The sequence below is a fragment of the Anser brachyrhynchus genome, assembly GCF_964034855.1.
Source record: "Anser brachyrhynchus genome assembly, chromosome: 1".
Lineage (NCBI taxonomy): Eukaryota > Metazoa > Chordata > Aves > Anseriformes > Anatidae > Anser > Anser brachyrhynchus.
The window spans coordinates 86,765,844-86,788,157 of NC_137694.1; the positions used below are offsets into that span (position 1 = coordinate 86,765,844).

Here is a 22,314-nt window from a genome sequence, read left to right on the forward strand (position 1 = left end):
CTTCCTTGCACCTCAATTTAGCTTTTGAAGCAAAGGCCCATTGATCAGTCTGATCAACCATTTTAAATGTAACCTGTCACAGGCTATTATTGTTTTATTTCTATCTGTACCTTTATTATCCTGTGGCAACCTAAGAGAATAACACTGTGTAACTACATCGACAGCTTAAATGTGTATTAAAAGGAAGCAAAAACATCTTAAATAGAGTTTCTGGTTATCTGAAATAACATTTACAGGAAAAAAATATATATATAATGCCATCTTACTAGATCATTCTTCCCATACAGATTATCTGGTGGTGATTCAATTTACGTCAGTGAACAAAAGCTTGGTTTAAAAAATATGCATCACAAGGTACAGTCCTAGCACATCTGTATGTCTTTATTTTACTTCATGCAGGGCATATTCTCCCTTCTGTTATCTTTCAGACTTTTTTGGTCTATTTTGCAGTCTAAAAATAAAGTGGGTGTCATCTGTATTTTTCCTATCTTGAATGAAATTATTATGTGTCTCAGTGCAAATCTCATCATTTCTATTTTCTTACCATGGTTGTGCTGCTTACTAACATAGAGGAAAAAACCTGCCTGAATTGAAACCTGATAAATAAATACGTCAAACTTGATTGGACTTGCATGAAACTATATGTAATATGAATAAGTATTATATAGAACTAGTATTTCTAATGCTTGTAAATAGTATGAATAAGTGCAGACAAGACGTAAACCCTACCTTACTCAAATGAAGAAAAACTTGAGTGAGTTGCAAGGCAATTCATAGCATGTGACTATGGGGATAGGGTAGTACCCTTAAATCCTGTTTGCTTCAGTTACAGCTAAAATACGTTGTACCAGCTACTAAAACAGTAGGAAATTAAGCCTTTCATTGTGTGTAAAAGAATCAAATAGTTTTAGTTTTGCTTGCTGTTTGAGCAATGAAATGGTGAACAATCTTAATAAATAATTGAATACTTTTCATTCTATTAAAAATATATAAGAATAATTCAGTCTCTTAGTCGATAAAGGTTGCTAAGGAGAATCACAGAACAGTCACATTCCATTTCTTTTAACAGCATGATATAAAGTTTTTGTATACAATTAGTGCAATGATCATCTGAAAATGAGGGATAGGGTCTGAGAAATAAAGAATTGCCTCTGTAGAGTTGAACCATGGGGAATTTCTCGAAGATTTACAATTGTATTGGCTCATTGCTTAATCAGATGGCAGAAAGATGTTCTCAGTATGTATTCCTTTCTCTAGTGAAAGAGGTGATTAACCCATGACAAACACTATCTTTAAAGACCTTTATTGTCCAAGAATACAGCAAAATTTTATGTAGTCCCTATTTTGGTGCTGTACAGATGCACAGTATATTCCACTGATGTACTTGATAAGATACATTTTTGTTTATTTTTAATTTTTGAAGAATAAATGTTTATCTTTGTCACACCTTGTGAGGAAACTGGACGAGGGATGAAGACAATGTAAGGACTACGACAGCGGAGCTCTTGGCAAGTCTAGTAGCAACACTCTAAATGTTACTGTCTGTAGTTCTCTGCCCTGTCCCACTGCCAGGTGTTAGTTAAAGACAATGTGAAATTATCAGCAGAAGGGAATGTACTCTTTTGCCCTACAGGAAAATTTGCAGTTGGTTTCCTTCTGATTCTCTTCTTTTATTCTGGTTCTGCTGTGGGAGTGGTAATTTTCAGTGATGTGAACAGAATGTGAGGCTATTTCCTAAATCACCACTGCTAATTCCATCAAAGCACTTATGCCACAATGCTTAGACTGCTACAGAATAACTCTTCTGTACAATCCTCTGGTCTGCCTGGGGAACTCTACTGACAGTTCTGATCCCCTGGAAAAGTAGAAATGTCGACTTAAAAAGTCGAACTTGTATGTGCAGTACTCAGGCTTTATAAGCAACTGACTCATAGAATTTTCTCCCTATGAAGATAAGCCAGGATTGTGAATGGGTGTTTCTTCAGACTAGTTGAAGGCTTCAGTTTCCTCATATTAATAATAAATAAATAAATAAATAAATAATTGCTTAGTATTTTGTTTTTTGAAGTGCACAGTGCCTTGATGCTGCCTGGTTAGTTTTTGCATTTCATGTTGTTTTTTCTGCAGATGAGCTTCTGGCTTCTGTTAGGGTGGGGCCTATGGGAGTCACGGAAGGGAGGATTTATTCCTTTTTTCTTCTTGTGACAGTGTCCAGTTTCATAACTGAAATTGTACTTGCACTCAACTGGAGGAATGACCTAAGAGCCAAGGCAAGTAGGAGCTTTGAAATTCCTCAGCCTGCTGTTCTGCTGAGTCAAGAGGCCAAGCACAATCTGTGGTCTTCTTTATTATGATACCTGTGTCAACCTCTGCGCAGTAGTTAGTTAGTAAAGCATTTAAGAAACTTCATGGGTTCTAGTTACTCATGTCTACCAAGGATCCTCCCTATGTGTTTTGCAGGTAAATTTGTTCTTCACCAGTTGTAGTACAAATCATGTTACAAACAAATATCTGGGTTTCAAGCATGCCTGGTCCTTCAGCTGGTGGAGGAAACACATCTGAATTAACATCTGTAGAAGCCTGTGAAAAGGCAACATCTTTCGCAGTGAAGAACAGGAAGTATTTGTAAAAAGTACCAGATTTCTGCAGCCTCACCTTCTGTAAGAGGTATCCTTAGTCATCAAGAAATCTTGTTTTTGTTTGTCTTTCAAACATAGCTATGCATTCATGATCTGCTGAAGCTGTTGTGCATTAATAAGAAAATTTTCATTTCTTTTTAAAGCTAACCTACTTCTGAACCTAACTGAAGTGAAGTCTGTGAAGTGAAGCCATCGTGTTTCTTTTAAGTAAAGCATTTATTTCAGTTAAGCTTTTTGTATATGAAATGGAAACTTTTTTTAAAATGAAAAAGTCCCATATTCATCCTGTCAGTGCAGTTAATTTTGCATTTAAAATAAAAAGTAGAAAATGAGAGTTTATTGTGTCAATTAAGTAGTTTATTTTTCAATTAATAATGTTGTTGACATAGAAGACATCAGCCCATCTGCACAGATTGCCTACAGAACATCATTGGTATTTTTGACTGTATTGCCTTGCTTCAACCTGAAAACAAAATTTAATTTAGATTTTGTTTTTATCCCCTTACATAGAGAGAACACACCCATGCCAGGTGTGGTATGTTTGAGCAGTGGAAAAGTCTGCTTCAAGAATCACATTTATATGTGAGAGTTTTATATGCAGTTGGCCTACAACTGTAAATTTCAGTCCCTCAAGAAGTAGGAGTGAGGCAAGAACAGTGGCACCACAGAGGAAAATGCCATCAGAACAATCCATTTCTTAGCACTGCTCTTCCCATGATGATGCCACACAAAAATCCAGCAAGTGTTACCTTACTATCAGAGCAACAGCCAGTACTTGCAGAGCTCTAGAGCCCAAGAGCTGTGAGCTCAGTTCCCTGCTCCATCACAGGTTCATTGAGGTCTAGGGCATATCTGTGAATGTATGTAGTTAGTAAAGGGATAGCATTATAAGGTTATGTGTTGCTAAATAGCATTGCTTAGTGTTGTGAAGAGGTTTGAAAGTAGTATAGTGAAATAATTTCAGATTCCTTTTGTGTCGGTTTCTGGTGGGATTAATTTCCTAGTAGAAAAAGAAGCAGAAAAGATGACTACTGCTTTCTCACTGGGGCATCTGAAGCTTTTTTCTGCTTATTTCCAGAACGAAAGCAGCATCAACAGGGACAGGGAATGTTACAACATAAAGGTTCTTTAACTACTTCTTTCTTATCTCATTAAAAGCTAGGACCTTGGTTATATCTATGCTGTAAAATAGGAGGGAAGGAAAATAAGGTGTATCATTGTTTTCATGCGTTGTTCTTTTTCTGAACTCTTCTACACCTGACCTCTGAGGAAATTACAGATAGGATATAAAGCATGTTGTAGTTTTGTGCAAAACAGCTCACTTTTGTAATGGTAATTTTTCAAAGTTCAGATTAGTTGGATTATTGAATTTACCAAGGAGGTATATTCATTCACCTATTTGGAGATGAAAGTGTGGTAAGCAGAAAGACATATTTTACCTAAACTTGCAAACTACCTCCCTGCTTCATTACTCAGATTATTCTCCATCCATCCATGTATTCTAATTAAAGTGATGTAAGAATTGTTCATTTCCAACATTTTTCCTTCTGTTCTTTCTCTGTTACTCAAGCTGGACTTCATCACCACAAAATGATGCAGTATCACATCAGCACACAATGCTGAGGCTCCCAATGACAGTCGTAAACTCTTTCCTATTATATTGTGGTTGAACCACTCATTTCGAGAGCCCACAGAAGAATTCAGAAAAGCTAATGCAACTCAGGTCAGCTTTTGCTATTTCCCAGTTTTCGTAAGCCTGGATGAGCTTGGACTCATTCTCCAGATCTATGTGTTCTAAAGTGTATATCATTTCTTTTTCAAAAATGAGAGGATTTACTGTCCAAAAAATGTCAGCCTTGCTGCTGAAGAATTTAAGAGGCAGTTCATATGTGTTTAACCAAATGTGCTGGCAATGATGTTGTGAATTTGTAATGAAGTAAGTTAAGGGGTCCCTATACAATTTATCAGTGTTTTGCAGATTCCTGAGAAAATGCTTTTCACACGAGTCAGTAAAAAAAAAAAAAAAAATTGCTGAAAAAAAATCACACTCCTATTAATATAGATGATCTTTTCAGGTGGTGACAGAATCTTCTCCTTTCCCCTAGGACAGTCAAATAGCCTACATCTATGCTTATTTTCTCAACCATGAGAGAGAGTAGCAAAGGAAAAGAGCAAATGGCAGTGATACGAAAATGTACGTGTTCATTTTATGTGCTTCATAACAGTTTTCAAGAAAGATATTTAGGCATTCATATGCTGCAATGAGCTCCTATTTCTTCTTCTATTTTTTTAACTACAAACAATAAACATATCTTTTTAATGTCAAGCTGATTAAGGCACGGCAAATGAGAATTGTCCTTCAAGATGTAATAAAGCTGATAAGGATTAATTTCTTATTTTAAAATGTGGAAATTACTATCCATGCTTGAGAGCAGTATGTCACCCAGCCATTCTCCCATTACCACCACGTAACTGTATGATAAAAAGGGCTTTGCATCTCTCTATACATGGATGACGTGAAGGAGACCTATTTGTAAAGATTAAATAGTCCTGGAATAGAGGCTAATAAAAATTGAATTGATTTAATTTGTGTGGTACTGACAACAATACTATCTGGGAATCTCCAAACTTTTTCTCTTCTGCAGTAGTTTGAGATGAACAGGTATTTTCAATTTGTGCTCCTACAAGGTGTATGCTTTCAGTGTGTTTATTACAGTTGTCCTTGCACTTTGTGAGTGCGTGTATTTAATCTGAAATGTTGGAAGCAAAATCAGTTTTAGCCAGTGTTCCCAGTGAATGGTAACCTGTAAGATTGCACCATCAGTTAACCTACATTCTTCCAAATGCTCCCTCACTAATATTTGAATCTGGTTTCTGGTTTCAATGTATTTGACAGGAAGTGTGAGTCTCAAATATAAATATATTCTTGGCTATTTAGAGTAGGAAAATAGTGATCTAAATTTGCCGCTACTACAGAAAAGTTGGGTAGAATTCATTTCTCCATTCAAAAGGGTAGAGACTGACTAGGCAGTTGAGATAAGAGAATGAGGCAGTTAGTCAGCTCATACACAGCGCGGAACTGGGAAGAAGATAAAATTAGTTAGTGTGGTATAAGCAGTATAACTTTTTGAGAGTTCAGGTTTCATTAGCTCTTAGCTGAACAACTAACTGAAAAAGCATGAATGGCTAGGACTTAAGCATTTATGGACTTTTTTTTTTTTTTTTTTTTCTGTCCATAACAGGCCAATATGTGACTTGGAACAAGCAGATACAACTCTGTTCACTTCAGTAACATTAACTTGCTAATGTAAGAACTTAACTTGGCCCCATGATTTTAGGAGTAATAAAGTTCTACATGAGGCTATAGAAGTCTGTAATATGCAAGGATGAAAATGCCCTCTTTATTTGAGTTCAGCTGGATCTTTATTGACCTTCTGTTGAAGTGAACACGAGTGCCCACTGCAAGCCAGTGTTTATTCCCAAGATAAATGGGGTTTAAAATCTTGACTCAACGTAAAGAAGACAAAATGAAAAAGAAGAAAATCATTTAGCAGTTTTAAGCAAATTCTGATCAGGCTAGGTAAAAATGATCTCTTCAATATCTATATGAATGATGTAAATAATCTTTGCAAGCAAATTGGGAAGTTTGACCATGTAAGGGTGAGCATTTTTCTTTAAAATAATTAAAAAAAAAAAAAAAAGTAAATCTGAAAGGTTGTGCAAGTAATGAGGATCTTTTTCACTGCTAAAAGTTACATGGGGGTAAAATACAGTAAGAAAGGAAATCACCAACATTAAACAGATTATCTTTTTACTGCTAAGAAACCTGCTAGGCTTATGAAAAAGTGAAGTAATGTGACATGGAAATCTTCCCTAGGCTTGTCAGTAATACCAGATTACAGTTCTTTGTAATTGAATGATGGGCTTCAGTGTTCATTTTTGATGTCCAGAACACCAAATACAATGTTTTTTTCTTAGAACAAGAAGTGTTCTTAAGTGGGACTTAAAAGGATTAAAAAAATACTGGAAAATTTAATTCTCAGTTGAGGAGATTAAAGCTGTGAGATTAAAGAACAAAACAAATCTGATAGTTTGCTTGGGAACTGTGGTATATTTAGCTATGGTATCATATTTTATAAAATAGACTTTTATTTGTTCAGTATGTGAATAGAAGACTTCCATTGATGATTTAGTGGTATAATGATAATGTTGGATATGAACTAGTAAGAGTCCTTTGAATTGGTTTTAAACCATGATTCCAAACTAATGGTGTACTTTGGATGAGATTAAACAGTCTGGGGCTCTGATTCAATTCCTACAGGAGTTGTAAGATGCTAAGGCAGAAATTCTGACAAGGAAATTTGGTTGTTTGTCAAATATTTGAGAAGTCTTGGCAGTCTGGTGAAGTTCCCACTGACTGCAAGAGGGAAAACATAACCCTCCTTTTCAAAAAGGGAAAAAAAGGAACTATAGGCCAGACAGTTTCACCTCTGTGTGCAGCAAGATCGTGGAGAAGATCCTCCTAGAAACTATGCTAAGGCACTTGTAAAGTAGGGAGGTGGCTGGTGATAGCCAACATGTCTTCGCCAAGGGCAGATTGTGCCTGACAGATCTGGTGGCCTTCTATGATGGGATACAGTGCTGGTGGATAGGGGAAGAGTTACTGATGTCATCTACCTGGACTTGTACAAAGCATATGACACAATCCCACGTGGTATCTTTGTCTCCAAATTGGAGAGACGTGGATTTGATAGATGGACATCTTGGTTAGTAAGGAACTGGCTGTATGGTAGATGAGGGAAAGGCTACTTGTGTAGTCTACCTAGACTTCAGCAAAGCCTGTGACACGGTCTCCCACAGTATTCTCTTGGGGAAACTGTCTGCCTGTGGCCTGGACAGGTATACTCTTCTCTGGGTAAAGAACTGGCTGGAGGGCTGTGCCCAGCGGGTAGTGGTTAATGGAGTTAAGTCCACCTGGTGTCCCGTTACAAGTGGTGTCCCCTAGGGGTTGGTACTGGGGCCTATCTTGTTTAATATCTCTATTAACGACCTACATCAGGGGATTGAGTGTACTCTCAGTACGTTTGCAGATGACACCAAGTTGGGACGTAGTGTCGATCTGCCTGAGGGTAGGGTGGCCCTTTAGAGGGATCTGAATAGGCTGGATTGCTGGGCTGAGGCTAATGGGATGGGGTTCAACAAGGCCAAGTGCCGGGTCCTGCACTTTGGCCACAATAACCCCATGCAACGTTATAGGCTTGGGGCAGACTGGCTAGAAGACTCTGAAGAGGAAAAGGACCTGGGCGTGTTGATTGATGCTCGGTTGAACATGAGCTGGCAGTGTGCCCAGGTGGCCAAGAAGGCCAATGGCATCCTGGCCTGTATCAGGAATAGTGTAGCCAGCAGGAGCAGGGAGGTGATCATCCCCCTGTACTCATCTCTGGTGAGGCCACACCTTGAGTACTGTGTTCAGTTCTGGGCCCCTCACTTCAAGAAAGACATTGAGGCCCTGGAGCCTCAATGTGTCCGGAGAAGGGCAACAAAACTGGTGAGGGGTCTCGAGCACAAGTCTTATGAAGAGTGGCTGAGGAAACTGGGATTGTTTAGTCTGGAGAAAAGGAGGCTCAGGGGAGACCTCATTACACTCCACAACTTCCTGAAGGGCGGTTGTGATGAGGAGGGGGTCAATGTTTTCTCCCAGATAACTAATTATAAGACTGGAGGAAATGGCCACAAGTTGTGCCTGGGGAGATTTAGATTAGATATCAGGAAAAAAATTTTCTTCTCAGAAAGTGGTAAGGCACTGGAACGGCCTGCCCAGGGAGGTGGTGGAGTCTCTGTCCCTGGCGGTGTTCAAGAAGTGCATGGACGAGGTGCTATGAGATAGTATTTAATAGCTTATTGGGTAGTATTGGTGGTAGGAAGACAGTTGGACTAGGTAATCTTGTAGGTCTTTTCCAACCTTGTGTTTCTATAATTCTATGATACTCAAAGAGTTGTGGTCAGTGGCTCAATGTCCAGGTAGAGATCAGTGATGAGTGGTGTTCCTCAGCGTTCAGTATTGGGACTGGCTCTGTTTAACATCTTTGCCAGTGACATGGAGGTGGGATCAAGTGGAGTTTATATTATTGGTGTTTATAGCTGAGATTTGTGAAAAGTTTTACTTAAGTAGTTATTTTATATGTTCACAGAGGACATGGATTTTTAATTAAGCCATAAACTTTTCAAGTACTTTCATCTTTTGATGAAAATAACATCTATATGTTCATTTCATCATACGCTTTGCTAATGACTATTTTTATTTCAATTATTTTTTGTAAAGCTGAGACTGGTATAAATGCTCTACAACTACAGAGGGAAAATACATGTGCCTTACATAAGGCTCAACTACAGACAAGCCCACTTCACTATTTACCACTAAAACCTTCTAAAGGAAAAGAAATTCTGGCAACTGGCTGTATCTTAAATGATGCTTGACATCAGGAATTGAGTTTTGCATCATAATCCTAAAACAAATGCACTCCTAGATGTTAATTACTTGCCCAAGGCACTGAGGCAATGAGTTTCAGAACTAGGATGAAAACACCAGGAGTCTTTGGCTTGTAAGTACCCTGTTAGACAAGGTATTCTCCTAAATGTCAAATACTAGTTTATAGAAGTAACTGATACAACAATAATAGTGCATTGTGTTTGATTGATGAGTCATATTTGTTTATATGCAAGACCTAGGAATTACTTATAAATTTTTTGTATTAAGACCTTTTTTTTTTCACAGGCAGTTTAACACAGCATGTCAGTCCTTTTGTCTTTTGAGGTAATGACTTGAATCTTATTCTGTAAGTGTCACTCGGAGAATAATTATCTTTGCGTTACTATTCAAAAACAGAGTTTGGTTGATTTCTTTTGACTTGACAGCCATGTTTCTTTGGTTCAATAAATGTTATCAGGCATTCTTTGGCTGCTCCTATTGCATCAACTTTAATTAGTTTTTGATTGCTGTTAATTTCACAGCTTTTTCTCTTTAATAATTTGCATCAAAAATGCTTTAGTTTTTTGTTGCATCAAGTTTAATTAGTTTTGTGCTTTGCTTACTTGGTTTTGCTTGCTCTTTTTAAAGAGACTCCCCCACAGCTCCTTCCCCTGAATATACCTCTGAATCACAGATTCTGATGTTGATGATTAAAGGAGATGTTAGAACCTCTGATCATTGAACCTATCTCTATTTAGAACTGTGAGACTGTTCCTGTCTCACCAGGGTACACTAGTGAATGTGGTACATGATAGAAAGGTCAGCAATGGGCTTTGCATAATGGATTGATTTACACTGCTTTTTGACAGTACATTAGGATCTTAATTCTTCTAGTCTAAACAATGACATGTTGCAAACCTTAAATGCAACACTGCTTCTAAACTACTTGGAAAAAAAGCAGTGTGTCATCAAAATAAAAGCCTGTCTTCTTGACAGGGTAGTATGGAAGTGAACTGTTTAGCTAGTTTTTGAAAATCATAGACCCACACCATAAGTATAAGCAGATGCTTTGGGGAAGGCCATTTTTTATGGGGACTCTTCATGAGAACCAACTCTGCTGATCTGGTCTTAAATAATTTAAGTTCACTTACATTAGGCCTTTGGTGTTCCTTGTTTTCCTTACTCACTATTTATAAGTAAAGTTTGGTTCTTTCCAAGCTCCATTTAACCCATTGTCTGGTGGAGAGATATCATTTTTATCTCACTTCTGGCATTATCTGGAAATCTCTGTACTCCTTGTTACTCTCTTCACTGTTGTTTGGTTTCACTGAAGATTTCTATAGGACTCAAGATTTCGAATAATGAGTGTCAGAAAGCTCCTCACAGAACATCAAAGTGTTCTTTCAAAGAAATCTCAGTGCACTGCTTCTCTCTGTAGAAGAAGGTGGAGGGAGGAAGAAGCTGTATCTGGGGAAAGAACTAAGGAATGAAGAAAGATGCCTTGAAGAACATCTAGAAGAACAGTATAGAAGGACAGGGAAAAGACACTGTCTACATTGTCTTCATAGTACTGTAGGTTTCAGTAGTGGAATGACTCAGTAAGATAGTGTGGGGGTAGAAACTGGCTTGGGGGAAAACTGACATTAAAAAAAAAAAAAAGAATTTTATGGTTAAGGTACTGGGTTAGATAAAATAATCTGAATCGACATTTTTAATTTCATAGTTAAGAGTAATGTATGTATTTATGTATTTTATGTATTTTCAGCATATGTTTTCAGGGATTGGGGCTTAGACATCCTGGATATCTAGGGAGACAGTGTTCACTCATGGGTGTCATTTTGGTAAAGAAACACTTTTCGAAATATGACCATCAACCTTTCTCAGCTTCTGTATGCTGCTTATGACTTGGAGGCTCTTAAGTTTTTCCTTCTCCTACTCCTGCTTTGCCTTATGTACTTATTACACCTTTGAGGGCAGGACCTTCTCCTCTTTTAAGTGTGCAATGATCCTAAATTAAAGATGTAGTTTTAGGTATTTGTATAACAGCAAGAGCAAGTAATAATTGTTATTTTCCTGGAAGCTGGCTTTGAGTCCACTTTATTTTATTCAACAGTAACGAGTGTATAATTGGATAACCTATAGCCAATTTAATAATTCTGGCTTGCTTCCATATCAAGATTCTTTCAGAGTTTCTGTAGCTGGAGTAAAAAAAGATGCATTCTCTATTCCACATATGGGAATTTACAAGTAATATTTTTTTTGTTGTGAACTTACTCATGTTCATCTTAGTCTTTTTCCTTAGCAACACCACGTATAAAATTATTGCCAATGTTTTTTATAGCTGATATCTTCTGAACAATGCCTACTTTTTCCAAATTCCCAGTATTTAAAGGGTAGAGCTGCTATTCTGGAACTCATACTGTTACCATAACATTTTGCAAGCTTCTTGTAGCTTCCAGAGTTCAAGAGCATTTTATAGTAGACATCTGTGTTAGAAATGAATGGTTTGTTCACAGTAGCTTTCAGTATATGTCTAGCAATGCTCCTATGAATCAAGTGTGGAGGTAATCAGGTGTGTGGGAGTGACCTCCATGGTGCTTGATAGCAGTGTAGGTTCTTCTAGATTTAGCTGACTACTAGCTGTAGAAACAAACAAACAAACAAACAAAAAAAACCCAACAAAAACAAAGTAAATCTGCAAATAACAGAGAAAAAAAAAAGAACAAAAGCTGCAAGACACTTAAGTATGATGTACTCTATGTTTAGTTCCTTTTTAGCATTCTAATTCCATATTCCTAGCTCTTAATGTATGCTGGTGCCATTGCTTAATGATGTTTTCTGTATTGCAGCCTTTTTGAAATGTAGTCACTTTCCATTGGTACGATTTCCAGCCTCAGTGACAGCACTTTTCACTTACGTTTTACTTTTTTCAATTCCTTGTTAAATGGCCTCATTGGCCCCATGACCAGAAACAACAAGCTTGTCTTTTTCACAGAGGACGTTTTGCCTGCATGTTGCACAAATTCTCTTTTGTTAATGAAATTGAGTAAATAATTTGTAGCAATTTTAATTTGGCAGTTTAATAAAATTATTAATTGAATTGCTTCTTTTGAGTTTGCACTGTATGTTAAATGTCACAGTTACTTATACATCAGAGATGTTTTCTTCTTCATATACATATAGGACCAATGTTCCCTTTTACAAATGTACTGTAAATTTGACTTTTTTTTTCCCCCAAAATGAAAAGAAATTTGCAGGTGACGTGCAAGCAAACTAGATTTTTTGAATGTCCAAGGCATATATTTTATAGTTGGAGATTATTATTGTTTTTTCATTTTCTCCAAAGAATAACAGGATAACAAATGGAAAGGAAGTGGGCATGGAAATATTCTTGTTTGTATTCCTTGAAATGTAAGTATGTGCAGATAGAAAGTTCTTTGATCTAGTGTTCTGCTTTGGACAAATATATTTAAGGTTTTAGGAACCGTTGGTTCAAGAGTACAAGTAGTTGTCTTGACTTTCAACTTATGTCAAATCAGCGTGGTGGAGTACAAACAAGACAGCAAAAAATAACCAGTGTGTTCCATCTATTAACTAGCCATCACTAGGGTACATCTAGGTTGTGATGCAGCTACACTGTCCTCTTATTATCCATGTTGGCCATGATGACCTGGAACTATCTCTAAGATCTCATGCAAGTCTAAAGCCTGCTTGCCTACCTTGTTATAGCCATATATCTGTATGGGACATTCTTCGTGATTCATCCAAAGTTTTGTGCGTGGAGTCAATTATGGTGAAGGTTAAACAAATCGGGATTGCCATGGAAGTTCAGGGATGCCTTCAGATTGTGGTACGGATATATGTTATGGTCCTTGGTAATTACTACAAGAATAAAAAAGAAGATAGGTAGAACCTGAAGCATAGCATGACAATTGACATTAGATGACCATTCTCTTCAGAATCTGTGCAATTGTGCTTCCTCTTCCAGTAGAAGCAGAAGCAGGTGGATAAGCTTGAACATAGATAACCATATTTGACAAGTCTTTCACCCAATATTGTTAATTGATTAATAATGCAGAATCCAGCAATATGCTAGATCTAGAAGTAATCAGACTGCTATTTTTTTTCTGACAAGTAGCATAGAACTGCAGTGTGTGATACACAAAGACACATGGCTATCTAAGCATTGCTTTAAAATATAGTATGGAGACATCTTTTTGTTTCCTTATTATCCATTACAGTTACAACACTGTACTGATAAAATTAAATAAAGTAATATTCTTCACAAACACATGAAGTTGTGATCCCTGAAATACAAAACTATAATCTAACGTTCTATAGCTTTATGGTACTTCTCATTCATAACTTTATTACTTACCATTCTAAAATTGTCATTTTGTCAACATTAGGTTTAAAGGCTTTCCTGTGATACTAGCTTTGCTCTGAACACTCAGTTCGAATAGTTCATCATTAGCTAATGATAAAAGGCAGGAGGAAACTGAGTAAGGCTTATTATATCATTTCAAATGAGCTTTTGAAAGAGCTCTTTAGTTGTTGAGTTTCTAGCTCCTACGTGCTTTTGCAATGGGTAATAACATGATATAAGAAATACTCAAACTGTAAATTCAGTGGCAAAGGTATTTACAAAAGGAAAGGTGAGCTTATTTTCCTGCAAACTTTTTCTGGGAGTTATAGTGGCATCCTTTTTACTTTGACCAGTCATAATATGTAGAGTTTATATGCCTCTAAGCTTTGGCATTACACACATTTCTTCAACAAAGAGGATCAGAGAGGTTATCTTGGATTTTACTTGTAATGGAAAGTTTAACCTTTTTTATTACTTTCACTATTGACTCTTGATGTGTTCTTGTCTCTGCAAATACTGCTGAAATAGCTGTTGTCATCCATTCTTTGATGTGTTTTGGCTGGCCAGGTGCTTTAGGGTCAAATGATAAGCTCATTCAGCCAAAACTGTGGTAGCAGCAATTGCCAGCCTCAGGCCAGTTTTTGGAGTTTAGATTCTCAGGGCTGCAGTCTTTGATTACTTGTAATTTTAGACTTTCACCAGACATCAATGTTACAGTGCTGATCCTCGTTACAAGAAAAAAAAAATAATAATAATTTGAAAAAGCTCTGGTGGTATCTTTCCTCTCAATCTGTACGTGCTAGCTCTGTGCTCAGGGATGCAGAATATAGAGGAAATAGGTAAATGCTTTTCATAAGCTGTGGTGTTTCATGGATGGGCTTGATATAGCATAATGTAGCTATGTCCATGGTCAGGAACTGATTAAATCTCCAAGATCTCCTCTCTTCCAAGAGGTCAGGATGCTGTGCTGATGCAAATACCTGATAATTCCACTGCTATTTATGGGTTTCATTTGAGAGATCTGTAGCAAATTAGGGCACAGAAGATGACAACTCAGTAAACTCAAAAATGTCTTGTATGTTTTGTTTTCTTATGTTTACAAATTCCCTTTTTCATCTGCTAAGAAATTTTACAGATTTGAATTTTAAGAGGACTTTGAATAAGACCTTTGGAAGGGGTACCAGTAGGTGTAGTTAAGTTTGATGCATCAGCATGAATGACAATAGCAACATTTGTCGTTGAAAAGTATGTCAGTTGTCATTGAAAGATTAATGAAGTAGAGCAGGGTTTTTGTTTTGTTTTGGTTTTAAAAAGTTCTCTTTTTCAACACTTCCAATATTTGGTCCCCCTTGAAAGTGTCAGCAGGACCTAAAGTAATTGTTTCAGCTACTGCTATTTCAAACAAATCAAGTGTTAAAGAAGATTGTGGTCATGGCTTGGAGAGTAACATGGGCTGGGCTGGAACGCAGTATGCATAAAATAGTTAATGCTCAACATTTTCTGCTACCAAAATAAAGTTTATTAAACTTCTGTTAAACCTTCATTCTCATCTGTGGGTCCTTTTCAGTATTTGGTTTTCTTTTTCCTCATTGTATGTTATGTGCTGCCACAATTAAAATACCATCTCTGGTAATAGAGATAATTAAAACAGAAACTGTTAAAAAGAGATATGTCCTACCAGCTGCTGCCATGCATGGATTGTGACCTTGTTAAATTCTATGAATAAAAGCTGCAAGTAACAAGAGTTTCTGCCTTTAGAAGTGTTCATCTCTGGAGAAAGTGTTTTTTTTGTTGTTTGTTTTTGCTTTTTTGTTTTTTGTTTTCCCCTAAATGGTTTAGAGAGGATTGCCTGTCTTTTCAATTCATCTTTACAATATTCTTATGCTGATGGACAGTAACAGTTGATTACCTTTAAATATGTGGTAATGAAAACTTCATGTAGATTTATGCCTTGGACTACATTTAAAATATCTAGGTTATTGTCAGATTTGCAGGGTACTCTGGTGCATGGTAGCAACATTCAGGATTTATTTTTTTTTTACTGATATTCTTACTACTAATTTTCATTCTACCAACCCTTCATATGAAGGAAAGAATATCACATATGAGTTGTAATTGCCCCTGTGCAAGAGTGGTAGATGGTGAATTCTCTCAAATTTGGAAGTCAGTTGGAATTGAGAATTCAAATTATTGAGTAAGTTTTTCATCACGTTGTCAGACTGTGTTCCAGTATTTTCCTCAACTCACAAGGTAGTTCTTCTCAATCTTTTCCTTTTCTGCTGTGGAAAAACAGTTATCTGAATGTGAAAGCCCTTATTACCTTATATTTACAGTTTCTGCCTAACTGATAACACCAGTTACTAAGTGAACCATACAGGTCAAACTAGATATTATATTTAAATCATTTCAAATTTTACAAATCTATGCCATTTATTCATTTTTATAATGTATTCATTTTAATAATTTATATAATTAAAATACTTTTATGCATTTTACAATGTCATATGCATTTTCAACAACATAAAATGACATTTTAAGTGACGTCTTACAGAAAAGAAGGAGCTCCAAATGACCCTGTATGTACTTTGAAATTTCACTGTTAAATTCTAATTTTAAAATAATTGTTTGGATAGGTTCATCAGGTAGTTGCAAGTGAAGCTGTATCCATCAAACTCAATAGAACTACCTTTTTATACTTAGTGCTGAGAACCTGGCTTTCAAAATCCAGACTCATTTTCAATTACAGCTCTTGAATTCTGAATTTTGTTCTATTGTCAGCTCAAATAAGAATAAAATATACTTTATTCATTTTTCCATCTGAGGCCATTCTTTTTTTAAAAACAAAACATAAAAAAAGGTATCAAAAGAAACTTCATCATTGCCTCTTATCCCTTTTGCCTTGTAGAACACCCATTCACATTTTGTACCAACTGTTTAGAGATAATATGGCTTTTCTTTTCTAGTGAACAAGTCATTGCTGTAATATTCCAATAAGTCTTTATCAAGGAGTGTAGTGATAGGACAAGGGGTAATGGTTTTAAACTAGAAGAGAGTAGGTTTAGATTAGATACAAGGAAGAAATTTTTTTTCTGTGAGGTTGGTGAGGCTCTGGAACAGGTTGCACAGGAAAGCTGTGGATGCCCCATCCGTGGAAGTGTTTGAGGCCACGTTGGATGGGGCTTTGGGCAACCTGGTCTAGTGGGACTTGTGCCCCCCTGCAGGGGGTTGGAACTGGGTGGATTTAAGGTCCCTTCCAACCCAAGCCATTCTATAATTCTATGTAACCAGAATAAGATTTTTGCATTCATTATTATTTTAAGTGAATAAAAGCTTCATAATTATATGGACCATTTTATTTTCTTATGATATACATTTCCTTATAATTTGTCACCAAAGCTTACTAAAGTCTATACAAGAATGTAATGTAACTCACTGATGATATTTGAAAAGTTTATTGCTCAAATTTGAATTGGTTGCTATAATTCTACTATTGCTCAGCTTTACTGAATGTTGTTTATAGTTTGTTCCGCTTTTATTATATTCTTTCATCATAAATGTGATGACTGTTGTCACTTTCAGGATTAAAAGTACTAAAAGTAGACAAATCTATGTTAGCAATGGCAAAAGACTGTTGCCCTGGAGCTGTAAAGGATTTTGTGACTCAGGTATCATCTTTGGGTAGGAGGTTTTTAGTTGAGTGTGTTTTTTTTTTTTTCTTTTTTTTTTTTTTAGAACTTTAATATTTCAAGGTTATGCACATATCTTCATGTTCTTACAGTGATAACAAGTCATCATTGGTATGAGTAAATGTTTGTATGACATACCTAGAAAGACCAACATAGCTGGCTTGGACCTTACACTCTAGCTGTCAAAATGCCTGCTTCCCAGCTCACTTGGATTAAGAATGAAGGCTATTTCATAGGCTTTTCCAAAGTTATTCTTTCTATTGTATGAATAGTACTAATGTACATCAGTTGAAAATGCTGGTCCTGGATGCACTCAGGAACAATGACTTCATTTTTTTAATGATTTTAATGACTTTTATGTTATTGGTCAATAAAACCTGTGACTTGTTATAGCTTTATGATAGTAGCAGCCATTGTTTTGACAGAAATATTTGCTTCTAAATACAGATAAAATAGGAATATTTTATATTTGTCCCTCTTATTTGAGTACTCTGCACCCTCATTTATCCTCTGTACTGAACTTAAGCCAGCTTCTAACATTCGTTTATTTAAAGATTAGATAAAGTTATGGTTCTACAAAACAAAATTCTGGCGGGACTATACAAATTCACATATTCTGTCTTCATAAATACACAAACAGTCTAATATTAATTTGAAGTGCAAAAAGAGCTGCCCTTCCTCCTTTTTGAAGATAGCTCTAAAAATATCTTAACTCATTTGTATACTTTAAAAGTCTCCACAATGATGATTAACAGGAGTGTGAAAATTAAGTCAACTGGTGTTGCCAAAATGAAAATGCCAGCTCATATGGCATCTCTTCGTCTGCTATTAAGAGTTGTGACACCTCCTGAAAGTGCAGTTTTGGTCAAAGGTAAGGACAATGCAGAATTATAAACTGGTCATGGAAAGCAGCATCCCTTTCTTTTTTGTTTGTTGTACATGGAGCAGTTTCCAGTTCAAGCATCTCTGCTTATCCTAACCCTATGTCTAAAGATACACTGCATCAACTGTCTACATCCTATAAACTTGAGATCTGTGTGGCTCAAAACTGCATCCTGTCTCTCATCTGGAGATTAGCATAATATGGAGAATAGCAAACAATCAAGGAGATTCCCCAACAGTTAAGAGCAGTTTTGGCAGTATATTCTTCCTTTGGAGTATAATGTAGTATAGTATTTGTTGTAGCAATCCAGGTTAGGATTTTCAAAGTAAAACAAGTGCAAATTTATTCAGTATGATGCCGGTTCCTCCTTAACCTCCTTTTAACATGTATGTATCATACCTTTGAAGCATAATTTTAGCATAACCAGCATCAATGAGTAAATATTGTGAAGTCTATACTGCAGAATAGTATGTAAAAAAGCCCCATCCTTTCATATTGTTTCTTCACAAGCTCTTGGACTGCAACCTTCAAGACTGAGAAAGCCTTTTAGCTCCATCTATTCTACTAGAAGGTGCAATCCTGGTGACATTATCTCGGTGCTCCTCTAAATGTTCTGCCTCCTCAGTTCTACCTTCCTGGAGCTCCAAAGACAGGAGCTCTGCATTCAGGTCCTAATCCAAAGAACAGGTAAGGTATTTGGCATCAGAAGTTAAACTAAGCAAGACGTAAAAGTTTTACTGAATGCTCTGCGTGTAAAATGCCGCTGTGCTGAGTGACAATACTCAGATTTTTGTCATTGTCACTGATGTTAATAACAAAAATGGGAGCAAAGGTATTCATGAATTAATAGGAGTCACAAGTCCAGAGTTTGTACCTCTCAATGCAGTAAAATAGTGTAGTTATATAGCTTGTGGGAAGCAGCAGGATCAAATTTTCTGAAGATTTGTATCAGTGGTGTGTTACACATCCCTGGACCTTGAATCCCCTATACTTTGGGAAAGGTCTGGAGATATGGGCCAAATGTCCAATTTACTTGCTAAGGGGGTTATATGGGAGCTAGGAAAGTGACTGTGAGCTTCTTCATCCCAACTGTCATGGTCTTCCCTAGTAATTAAGCTGCTCTCTTAGAGCAATTGTACCAAAGGCAATTTCTCACATAAAAAATAGATTTAGGGAATATGAAAATAATTCATTGTTTCACTTCCCACGTTGTGGAGCACTTCATACAAGAGAATGAAGAGATGCTAACATATGCATCAAATGTCACCTCTATTTCACTTCTTCCATCTGCTTGATGCATAATACTTATCATTATAAAAACCATTAGGGAAAGGGTTGAATGTGTTGAGATGGACTTTTTCATCTTCTTTCATTTGGCAATGTGGAGCATGCATGCTTGATGCCCAAGTGTGTCATTCATTTGACAGTTTTTGCTGACATAGAATGAATCAAGTCTTTTTTTTTCACAAAAGGATTTTAGAGGACAGCAGATTATTCACTGTTCTGTGGTTCCAGTGTTTCCTTTAATCACATCCCTCGTTCTTGCATTTGTGTAATAGGTGCATGTAATAGACCATCCGGGAGTCTGATGCAGATTTCTGTTACCATAGTCTGTATGACATGACTCAAGGCGACTACACAATTCATCTGTGAGAATGACTATCGATTCTTGACCCCATCTTTTTTGCATAAATTATACAATTTTTCTTGTGATGTCTTATTTTAAAGAACCATAGGCACAAGAAAAAGTGTATTATATCAAGTAATTTTCTTTGATGATCTTAGGCCAACTGCAGCCTAAGTTGAGGGTAGACAAAGGCAAAAAGATTTTTATGCCATTACGAGGCACTCTTGTGAGGTTTGGTAAGACTGAATACTTTGTTCACACAAATTTAACAGTTTGGTATTCAGGTAAAAGATAATGAATCTCTTGCTGCTTTGAAGATTACCTCATTTCTGGTAAGATTCTTCTTTTTTGGTTACAGTTTCCTAGCATTTTATTCAGTTTAATTTTGAAAGTTATTCACAAAACATCATCTGTTCTTTTTGCACAGAGACCATTGTGTTGTCAGATTCACTTTGCTTTTAGGAAAACTTTTATTCTTGCATATGCTAAAGATATAGTTCTTCCAAGAAAACTGTTCTCTTTTTAACAATGGTTAGCTGAAATAAACAACTAGCATCTATCTATCTATCTATCTATCTATCTATCTATCTATCTATCTATCTATCTATCTATCCACACAGATTACAGTGAGAAAGGTATTATCAGTTGGTCATTTCATACAATCTCAGTGTCATCAACCAAAAAAGGCATCCATTATCACATATAATGCCTTGTATGTTGTGGACTTAGGAAAACAGAAGAATCAGCTGAAAATGCATCACTTTACCAGAAGGCCTGCTGAGCCCATCAATTCTTACACGATTGTGGAGACAAGCAAATATTTTAAGGGAATGAATATGAAACAAGTGTTTATTTTTACTCTAACAGAGGAAGTCTAATTTATTTCTGATTAAATTATGCCTGATTGAGTCAATAAGAACAATCTGATGTGATTGGCCCAGAACATTTCAAAGATAGCGTGTTATTATGCAAAATTTTATTTTAATATACTCAATATGTTCCAGTAAATTGAAGGTCTCATTTGTTAATAAGAGTTCTTTTCTTTTTTTTTTTTAAAAAAAAAAAAGGTTGCAGGGTGTTATTTATGACTTTTGTTATAGAGAATGCTTTTTGTCTTGTTTCTAATATATTAAAACTTCATAAAGAAAAAGAATGATTTGACAGAACATGTTGTTTTCATGACATAATATAATTGCATAACAATCACAGAACAGGAAGAACTAATTAGATTACTAGAACAAGTATCATCAGAAATAAGAAACTTGTCAATTCTCATAACATCTTGAGAGTAACTTTAAAAAAAAATGAAAAACTGTTAAATACAAGAGAGAACGGGGATATTGCCTCCCACAGTTATACTGAATTCTGATGGGAACTATGGACTCATAACAGTAACAAAATAATTATCATCAGAAAAATAATAGCTGGGAACCTGTAGTCAAAAAAATAAAATCAACTGTTTCTGTAAAGTTATTAATAAGCTTTTTTTTTTTTTTCATTATTTGCTAACTTAAATATGGATTGTGGAATTGTACCTCTGAGATGATGTTATTAAAGAACAGAACAAAGAATGTACTACTTCAGCTGCAATTTCATGTTTATCTATAGACATAACTGAATTACTTGTCACTCAGTTTTCTTTTCATGTCTACATGAGGTCTGATCCGTGTACACAAGTTATTTAATGGGCAGCCTAGAACTGAAGTGTATTTGGAGGGGAAAGGGAGGGAGGAGAAGGACAGGAGGGAGAAAGCATTCATTAAAATACCTGCCATGCAATGATTTACCCCCATTCTTGTTGCCAAACAGCTAATTGTTGGCTTTTGTAAATTCTGAAAATGAAGTGGTCTTAGGAAATGACTTTTTTTTAAGCAATAATAGCTACAGCTCTTTAAAGAGGAAAATCAGCATTAACACAGGTCTACCAGTTACATACTTCCACAGGGAGCAGGAAACTGCCTGTCTCTTCCCTTACTGTGCCATCACTCTCTCCACATCTCGTGTAGGCAGTGTGACAATGAGTACATTGCTCCATAACCTTCCTATGGCATGTAAGAAGAAACCTGATTAACATCTGAAAGCATGGAGTTTAAATTCCAGCTGGTTGAGCATTTGTTAAAGACTATTTCCATTAATTTGTATTTTCAAAATAAGTAATAAAATAAAGGGGGGGGGGGGGGGGAAGCGTGTGAAAGTATGAAGAGAAAGAGGCAAGAGAGCTGAGAGATGACAGGTTATGCGTTCTTCACATATTTTTAGTATTTAATGCAAGTGTCTTAAGAATCATGTGGAGTAATTTACTATTTAGTTCCCTTCATGCTGTCTTTTCTTGTAATGTGTCTGTCACTCTGGTGTGCTCAAACAGCAGTCTGCAGTTTATATAGGAGGGAATGTAAGCCATGGCCATCATTGGAAAGCAGGAAAAAGTTTACAAATCTTGCAATGATTAGTACAAAGAAAAGGCTAATGGAACAATATTCACTTCTAGTTATAATGAGATGTTGGAAGCACAATTGAGTAATTACCTTGTTACTACAGGAAAAAAAAAAAAAAGAAGAAAAAAAACTGAACCCAGATTTACTGTCTATTCATTCCCCCACACATTCTTAGAATGCATGGTAGCTTCACTCTTACTGTGTACTTC

At 36.2% G+C, this 22,314-nt stretch overlaps 1 protein-coding gene across 13 annotated transcripts in view; it reads left to right on the forward strand.

Annotated features, from left to right (window-relative positions):
- CADM2 (cell adhesion molecule 2) overlaps positions 1–22,314 on the forward strand; it is a 659,818-nt gene that overhangs the window by 481,235 nt on the left and 156,269 nt on the right. Inside the window, exon 4 of one of the 13 annotated variants that reach the window (XM_080574600.1) lies at positions 288–354. The exons of the other annotated variants lie outside the window; for them this stretch is intronic. The gene's annotated coding sequence lies outside the window, so the exon portion shown is untranslated. The remainder of the gene's footprint in view (positions 1–287; positions 355–22,314) is intronic. 13 annotated transcript variants of the gene reach the window in all.